Source organism: Apteryx mantelli, chromosome 3, assembly GCF_036417845.1.
Source record: "Apteryx mantelli isolate bAptMan1 chromosome 3, bAptMan1.hap1, whole genome shotgun sequence".
NCBI classification, from domain to species: domain Eukaryota; kingdom Metazoa; phylum Chordata; class Aves; order Apterygiformes; family Apterygidae; genus Apteryx; species Apteryx mantelli.
In genome coordinates, this window is record NC_089980.1 from 60,523,768 (window position 1) to 60,532,482 (window position 8,715).

The 8,715-nt window shown below is 39.3% G+C and overlaps 1 long non-coding RNA gene across 1 annotated transcript; it reads right to left on the minus strand.

Moving 5' to 3' along the window:
• Window positions 1-1,484: 1,484 nt before the first annotated feature.
• On the minus strand, window positions 1,485-5,769 carry LOC106486793 (uncharacterized). The gene is made up of 3 exons (XR_001292954.1): window positions 5,720-5,769; window positions 2,684-2,769; window positions 1,485-2,066 (listed from the first exon to the last, which is right to left on the minus strand). It is a non-coding gene; the product is annotated as an uncharacterized lncRNA (long non-coding RNA).
• Window positions 5,770-8,715: the final 2,946 nt, after the last annotated feature.

The following is an 8,715-nucleotide window of genomic DNA, read 5'->3' on the forward strand; positions in this document are numbered from 1 at the left end:
TAGGAGTGCAGCGAAGGAGACCACCCTATAGATTGCTATAACTCAAAACTATTGCAAAATTTAGGTGCAGCGTATCTCTGGCTTACTGCCAGAATTCTCGGAGACGATGGCCCAGCAATGTTTTTAGTCATATTTCTTGTACAGTCTATACCTAATGCATTTCACAAGTCCTAAAACAAACATAAAAGAGAATGGGATGTGCTGCAACTAAATAAATGTTTTCCTCCATTACTGTATAAAGTTCATAGTTTGCTGTATCTGAATACTGACATAAGACAAAAAAAGATAAAGCAGCACTTCAGCTGTGTTTGCTTGGAAAACAAACCAGCGGAAATAAACTGCTAATTCGAAAAAGAAAGATCAGCTGATGAAAAATACTTATTGCTGCTGAAATTGTCTCAGTTTTTCTCTTAAGTGGGGAGATTTTCAACTCTGTCCTTTCTAATTCCAGCTATAATGAATAGCTTCGCTGTAGCACAAGTCATCTGTGGTACTTTGGTGATAACTGCAGTGTCTGTGTGCTATATGATCTTTATCAGCTCTGTGCCTTTTCTACCGTTAAGCTGTGTTCTTAAAAGTCATTTTGTGCCATGCATGTTGTCACTGTCACCAGCAGATCTTTAATTGTGATTAGACTGAAATCGGAGGAAACTGTACTTTTAGAATTCTGTGTTCTTTCTACTTGCAGCACACCTAGCTTATTTTCTTTTGGTAAATATTATGCTTTGTTTGGGGCAAGTTTCATATCCCAAGTCTCTTAGTCACTGTTGGAGAGCTTCAGGCAACAGAATCTCATTTTGCAGTGGTAGGAAATGGTGTTGTATGAAGTTCTTTTGAGCTTTGTATGCTGCAGTTGTTCCAAGGTAAAACTGAAAATGTGTGTCTTCCTAGCTAGGCCTTTAAGATCCCAGTAAAATTCAGCTCTAAGCCTGATACCCTATATAATCTGTATCTTGTAAAAAAACAAAAACAAAAAACAATCAAAAAACCACCTCTTTTCTCTTGCTTGTTGCTTCATTTCCTGTGTTGGCATCATGCATCACCATTCTTGTTAACACTTGTTTCAGCAACTAGGGCACTAGGTTAACATGGTATATTGCTTTTTTTTTTTTTTTTTCCTACAAAATATGTCATTAGTGACTAAGAGAAGACATATTTTAATTCAGACACAGTACAGCTGAAACACAAGCCAGTAAGATACACAACACTTACCCAACCCTGTAACACCACTGGATCCATCATTCTAAATTTCCTCCTGCATGTATTGTTCTCCACCAAATGACAATCTCAGAAAGCCATAGAATTCTGGCATGAATAATACACCCTTGGTGACTATTCTTATTTATACATTTAATAAACAATATTAAAAAGTCTCAAGCTTATACATTAAACATTATATTTTCATTACAGTATTAAACAAAGAGATAAAATTACATTTTCATTACAGAATAAAACAAGGACATATAAAATTAAGGTTGGCTGGAATTACTGTGGGTGATAAAATATTATTTAGCATTGGGGGATCAGATTAGCTCTCATAACAAGTTCATTTGCTGATCTTTTTGTGGAGAACAATTGTTTTGAAAAGTAACTCCCTTTGTAGGAAAGGGAGTGATTGCCTGTAAAAGGAACTGATATTTGGAAAAAGATGGGTAAGTGATTTGAGTGTCCGTTTTTTGGATGACTTGTATATATTGGCTAGAAACTATAAAACATACATCCAACCTCATCTGTTCTTCTATAAATGTTTTTTGTTTGTTTGTTTGAAAGTAGTTGTTATAACATTTTAATGGGCTCTTTTGTCTGGACTAGGAGAAGAATTTTACTACATTTGATGAATTTCCTTGTTTGTGCGTGTGTTATCCATGCATTTTGTTAAGGTTGCTGAGTTGTTTTCCATATTGCACATAGAACAGGAGCTTTTTAGTTCTGTGATGATCTTGGCTAAAACCTAAAAACTCCTAACGTGCTGCTGCTTATCACATCACTCATCATCACTTCCAATGTGACAGAAGAGTATGATCCCTGAAGGGTCTTCCCACAGTTCATTAACACCTGCTGAAAAGCTTTTAAAAATATTAATGAGAATTGATTTCTTCGATAAAAAGAATGATAAAGATTAAATGTGGATCCTCAGATAAATGCCATGAACAAGCAGCAGTATCAGGGATGAACCTCCATGAAGTATCACCTTTGAATGTGAATGTTAAGTAGCAAGGCTTTGAGCTAGCCACACACTTCATCTTAGATGAAAGCCAGTGCTTGGAGGCTGACTCAAACACACACATAGACTAGCGCAGGGGTAGCACTTACATTTCCAGCCTCGAATTTTCCTACTTTAGGTTCTTTCTGCCTCTTTCCAGACTTTTTTAGTATTAGAGTTTTCTAGCTTCTTGTATAAACTCAGGAATCTGAGTTTTCTACGGCAGTAGGTGATGTGTTGCACCTTATTCTTGCTCTCTGGATGTAGTCTACTGCATGGTTGCCTACAGGACTAGACTGACTGTATTATTCTTGGTGAAGCCATTCAGCTTTCAGCTTATTGACAAACTTGTTAAAGACTGCAGTTATTAACCACTGTAATTCTAACATCTGCCCCTCATGCTTGATAACTTGAATGGAGGCAACCACTTCTTGTTCAGACAGCATCACAGACCCACATGCAATAGAAAAACATCCTCACCTGGCAGGGGAGATCCCATGAACCAGAAGGTGTGCCTTCTGCAGTTTCCCCCAGTGTTAGAAATTCAGTAGCGTTTTTGCTCTCCCCTATAAGGAAGAAACAAAACAAAACCATCTGGATAAGCTTTCCCCCATGAGACTGCAAGCCTTGTTTCTGAGACACACCCATCCTCCTCTGTCCTGAATAGCCATCTGCTTCAGCCTTGCCTCCAAATCCAAGTGTGCTGCTAAATGAATGACAAGGAACCACCTAGAACCAGGTGTCTGCACTCTATGAGCAGTTATTGTTACTTATTCTTTTCAGAGTGTCAGGAGAATGTCCATGGATCTGCATCAATGGCAAATAAATCCTTCAATGCTACTCACTGTTTGAAAGCTTCGTCCTGTTCATTTGTTAAGCTCGCATCCAGCGTGCTTGTTCTTTTGCATTTGCCAGGTTTATAAGATTGCTTCAGAAAGATGAAGAGAGCCGAGCTTAGTTCCTGTGTCGTGTTCATAGTGGCACCCGAGCGAGATTGACACCTGTAGCATGCCTGGAGGAGTGTGATTAGTTATTATCTTATGCACAGGACTCTATAAGGAGAAGCCTTTCTAGTGTTGAGTACAGCAAAAAGATGGTTTTCTGGTTTTTAGATTAGATTTTTGTTTGCAATTCCAGGTTGATGCGTTCTTTTTTCAGGAACAGAATGGCAGTGTTGTCTTGTTGAGTTTGTGGTATGTGTTAATCCTCAGACTCTTTTCTACAGAAGTGGTACAGTGAGCCAGTCATTCTCCATCCCATATATTTTTGTGTAGCACTTGTTTTGGCTGAGCTGCATTTTTTGTTTGTTTCCAGATCACTTTACCCACTTTGGCCGGAGCACCTTGGATTCTAATCCTGGCCTTTGCAGCTTCTCCTTCTTTGTTGTTATTTGCTAAACTAAATTCTGGAAGAGGTTAAAGAAGATAATGTTTCATTCAGAGCATCTGTCACAAAGAGGCAAAGTGCTGTCATTGCAAATCACTTAAATTATTTGCAATAGAGCCTGATGTTGAGAGAGAAGCCCAAATGCAGCAAAGCCATAATTCAAAACTTAAGTTATCGTGTTTTAGCTCTGTGCTGAATAAGAGCCTGGGAAAGCTCATTTCGACATTTTCCTGAAACTCTTGCTGATAAACTGTGGGAAGCAAAGCTGGTCATATCCCACCACAATAATTCTTCCATGTTCTCTGTGACAGTGATGGGCTCCCCATGTCTGATCTATAAACTTGCTCTTTCTAGGAGGATGGGTTTAGATTGATATTCTATTTTCCCACATAAACTTTTTCCTGTGCTTATCTATGTTTCTCGCTCCCACTTCCATGAGATCAAGCTATAAGATGAGGATTTACCTAGGAAAGGAATGAGTAAGATATAAAGGGAAAAAATTCCTTTTATCTGCTCCGATACTTGGAGGAAGATATGTTTTTCTTTGAAAGAAAGAAAGAAAGGCAAACATCTAGCTGAATACTAGAGATGTAGAGGACTACTAGTTTTTTTTTTATGGAATTATATTTTTTAGTAATCAGAGGAAGAACTTTCATACAGATCTTGATTTTCTAAATGATGACTCTCTCACTGCAGTAAAACCCATCCTAGGTTTGTAAACCAGATGAGAGAGACAGAGCTGAGCTCAGCTGTATGCATTTACTATTCGCTTGCTTAGGAAGGGCTGTAAATAATGGCAGACAACTGCTGTACTAAAGGATTTATTAAGTTTATAATAAAATGTCATTCTTTCATGGAACAATGTTATGTATCTCAGAAGGACTAAGGAGGAGTTCTTTAAAATGATACAAAAATCATAGAAAGTAGATAGGCCATGCCTGAGCGTGGGATTCATGAAAGCTAACTTTCAGATGATTGAAGAATGATGCCTTGGCTGGGATGTCTCCACTGTGAACAAGGAGAAAGGAGTGCCCCCAGAGGGAGATTCATCTAACCATCCTGGAGTCTTTTACTGGGGCTGATCAACTCATGACCTGCAGGTACCTGGGTTTTCCCTTTGACTGTAAGTGACCTTATATAACTCATGTGGGCAAGATCCTCATGTCTCCATGGCTGAAGTCCTGCTCTGAACTCCCCAGAAGGACAAGCGAGATAGGTACAACATGTGGTGAGTTGCAAATTCCTTTTGTAAATCCTTCAGGGTTTAACTCTCTTGTAGTTTGCACGGCTCTTCAAGTATTGGGGGCTGGAACCTGACTGGGTCCTTGTATAGGTAGATACAGTCATTCTCTTATTTGCTTTTTGGAGATTTTAAACAGCAGGGGAATGGCTGGTTGAAGGAATATACTAGCAGAGTTCTGTGCTATATTCAGGCTTTTTTTTTTCTGCTGCATATTAAAATTATTACTCGTTGTAACCAGCTCCTGCCTCTCTATGTGGGCAACAGATAGGACAACATAGCATAGAATAAGTCTCTGAAAATAGTGGTAGGCAAGAGACACAAGTGCCAGCTTGGAGTAGGCATGTACCTTGACTCATTGTAATTGTTACTGGTGGGAAGTAAAATAGGAGGATATTTCCTCTGCACAGTTGACAAAGGAGTCTGAGAAAGAAACTTTTAAAGCTTCTTCTTCCCTCCTCCCTTTTCCTTGCTTAACTGATGCAGTCTGATGAAAGTACCCTCTATTGCTTGGTATTTGAATTCACCTTAGAGAATTAAAGGAAATAAGGCAAACCTTGGTTTTAATAGACCTCTCCTTAATTCTACCACATAATGTAGACTAATGGTACTTTAAAATAGTCACTTGGAATGTTAATGAACTTAATAACCCATTAAAGAAAAAAGAAAGTACTGAACTACCTCCTAAGAAAGCTGAATTCTACTGTAGGAATACAAAAATATTCAACATCTCAAGAATTTTATTCTAAAAATTAAGGACTTGGCTGGACAGGTTTATTTTTTAAAGAAATAGTAAAGAGATGGCTATGCTGATTAAAATAACAGAACAAACAAAACCCAGTCAGTAAATTGTCCAGAAAGTATGCTATAAACAGGAAGGGACTACATACCAGTCTTGAGTATCTCAAAATGGACAAGCTCTTCCTTTAAAATATATCCTTCCCTTCAGTGGATACACTGTGAATTCATTCCTTGCTGCTATATACTATCACTGGGCAGGGTGCTCTGCCTGTGATAGGGGGTGTAGCTGGAGCACACAATTAGTAGGGCTGGACTTAGCAGATGAGACTAATGACCTGTCTCTGGCAGTGGCCACCACTAGAATCTGTTTCCTCTTTTCCCTCAGGGACCTGAGGGTCCCTCTCTATTCCTCAGCTCCATCTCTTAGAGCCGCGAGGGCTCAAGTTTCTATTTTTGATCCCGTGAGGAGGTTACTGGGAGCTTTGCCGCTGACTTAGCTGAGGCTCATGTTTTACCTTGACAGAACTCTCTCTGTGGCTCTGCTTTGCAGCTGGAGCTGGGTGGCTTGTGTCTGCAGGGTTTGATGGGCCGATAACTCACTGAGGCTCTTCCTGGCTTAGGAATTTAAGAGCTGCTGCAGATCAATTGCTGGACTATTTGTTTTAGTAAATTGCTCTTCTGTCTTTCACATCACCCAATATCACAGAGAAATACCACTTTATTATAAACAGACAGAAGACTGTGAAGCTAAGCATGGAAATGTGTGTGTATGTGGTTTCTTTGGGTTTCCATGAAAACTAGTGTAGAGAGAGCACAAAGAGTTTCCAGGCAGAAAGTCTGTAGTGCAAAAAAATAGACAGTGCATGCTTGTGACTCTGGAGATAACTTTGTTCTGATGGTTCAATGCTCAGAGAAAACAACTCTTTATTGCTGTATTAGCCATTACCCTGGGCAAATCTTTCTTCCTGACACACCTGGCCAATGGCATAACCAATTTCTTTTTATATTTAGTAACATAGAATGACATGTTTACACAAAAAAAAAAAAAGAAAGAAAGGAAAAACCCTTCTGGGTTTATTTTTTGATGTCTTATACTTTTCCTTGGGTAAATAGTTTATTTCTAAAACAAACAAATGAAAAATCTGTTTTCCTTGAGTCAAAGCAAATATTTAAATTCTTAGGTTTCTTTCATTGTCTCCAGCCTTTTTTTTAGGAGGAAAATAGAAAGGAGTGAAATGAAGGGAAAAAAAAACCCAAACCCTCCAACCCATAAATGTATCTTGCCAATTAAAAGCATAAAAAATATTGCAAAATCAGTGAATTTTTTTAAAAAATATATTATTTTGTTTAAAACTTCTCTCAGAGAGTGGAGATGTTTTAGCCAGCTACGCTAGCTGACAGAACAAAGGCCGAGTTTTCACATCCAGCTGCTGTACTGGCTTAAGGTATTCCTGGTGCCACAGCTCATTTCTGCCTCCATGTCATGCCACGTGGACCCGTTGGTTGTACCATCAGCACAGTTCCATGACATTGTGCTGTGGAAAAAACAGTGGAGACAGGCTTCAGCTGGATTATCTCTGTGCTCTGGTTCACAACCAACATAATGTTGGCCAACATGGTGTTGGCAACATGATGAAAAGATGAAGTAATAGAAGCCGGGGCCTGAGATGCCACTGTCTCTGAAAGAGTGCATAAGGCATGACAGACAGAGTAAGAGAGAGGTGACAGCAGAGGTGCGGAGGGACAGCTGTTCCTTGTGTGCCTACAGACGTGAGGAACATTCAGCCTTTCCACATAACCGCTCTTGGTTGGTGAGATATTTGGCCACAAGGTCAGCTGACCAAAAATATTTGCAGGTGAAAAAGGGATGGCCAGAAACAGCTTCCTCCCTGTCTTTACAGTGTTTAAGTTTCTCTTTAGTAGTGTGTTGTGATAGAAACTGCTTTGACTTATGATGATATTGTATTATCTTTTAATATTTTTTATGGATTCTTTGCTTTTGACTTTCTGTAACACTTGTCCTTATATAGAGTGACAGAACTGCTTTCTAGTAAGATGGGGACTTCCTCACTTCTAAAACTGGGTTATTGTCAAAGACGGAGAAATGCAAACACGTGAAGGAAAAAGTAGCGCCTTACTGGATATGAACAGCAAAAGAGTGGGAGAGGGGCAGAAATACTGCCAAATTTGAGTTTGCTAGGACCATAAATCAAGTCCTCCAATACTGTTTTTGGCTGGGGATTTTTTTCCTGTGTCTTTTTAGTTTAAATCTCTTGGATATAGTCCAAATAAATTTTGAAAGGTGAGGACGGAGAACATGGATTTTTCGTTTAAATAAAAGCTGGGATTCTCATGCAGTTCTTGGCTCCAGCACCTGAGACTTTAAGGAAGATGCCAATACTTCATAAATACCCGCCTTCGCCAAGCGGAGAAGCTGGGGCAGGGAGGGAGGTAGCAGTGATAGATGCCAGTGGTTAGTGACATTGATGGACAGTGGGAAGAGAGGGAGCCCAGGACCTGCCAAAAGGGACTGAATACTTAAGGTTGCAGTTTGAACCAAAAAGATAAAAAATTGGAACTGGAAGGCATACCATGTTCAAGTTCCTGCCATGTATTGCTTCTTAACTACACAAGGATTGTAATGTTGGTACAAGAGACAGAAAGGGATGTGATTTATGATTTGTTAAATGCAGTCAGCGATACTACCCAAACAGGGGCTCCTGCCTGAGTTTGTGGATAAACTGTTGCAGGCCCAAAGGTCCATTTGAAAAGTAAAGCATGGGTCTGTAATTTGTCTCAGGCTGGACTCTTGCTTCAGAAGAAATGGTATTTTCACAGTAGGGTTGATGGAGGAGAGGTACAGGGAAAACTATCACTTCAGACATGCTTTTTTTTTTAAACTTTTTTCTATGAGAGAAAGTAAGGATGGTGGACATCATACTATAATTTTGCTTGGCAGTCAAGAAAAAAATCTGTGTGCCTCTTAGTTTTGTTTTCAAAGGGACCTATTTCAACATAAATTGCCTTTGGTGAGTTATACAATGCAAAGAGAGTTGGGCTGGGAATGTGCATGAGAGGAAGAATCAGCTGCCTTAGCCTACAGTTGACTATTTCCTAATGTTTCTTAATGAACAAGGGAATGAAA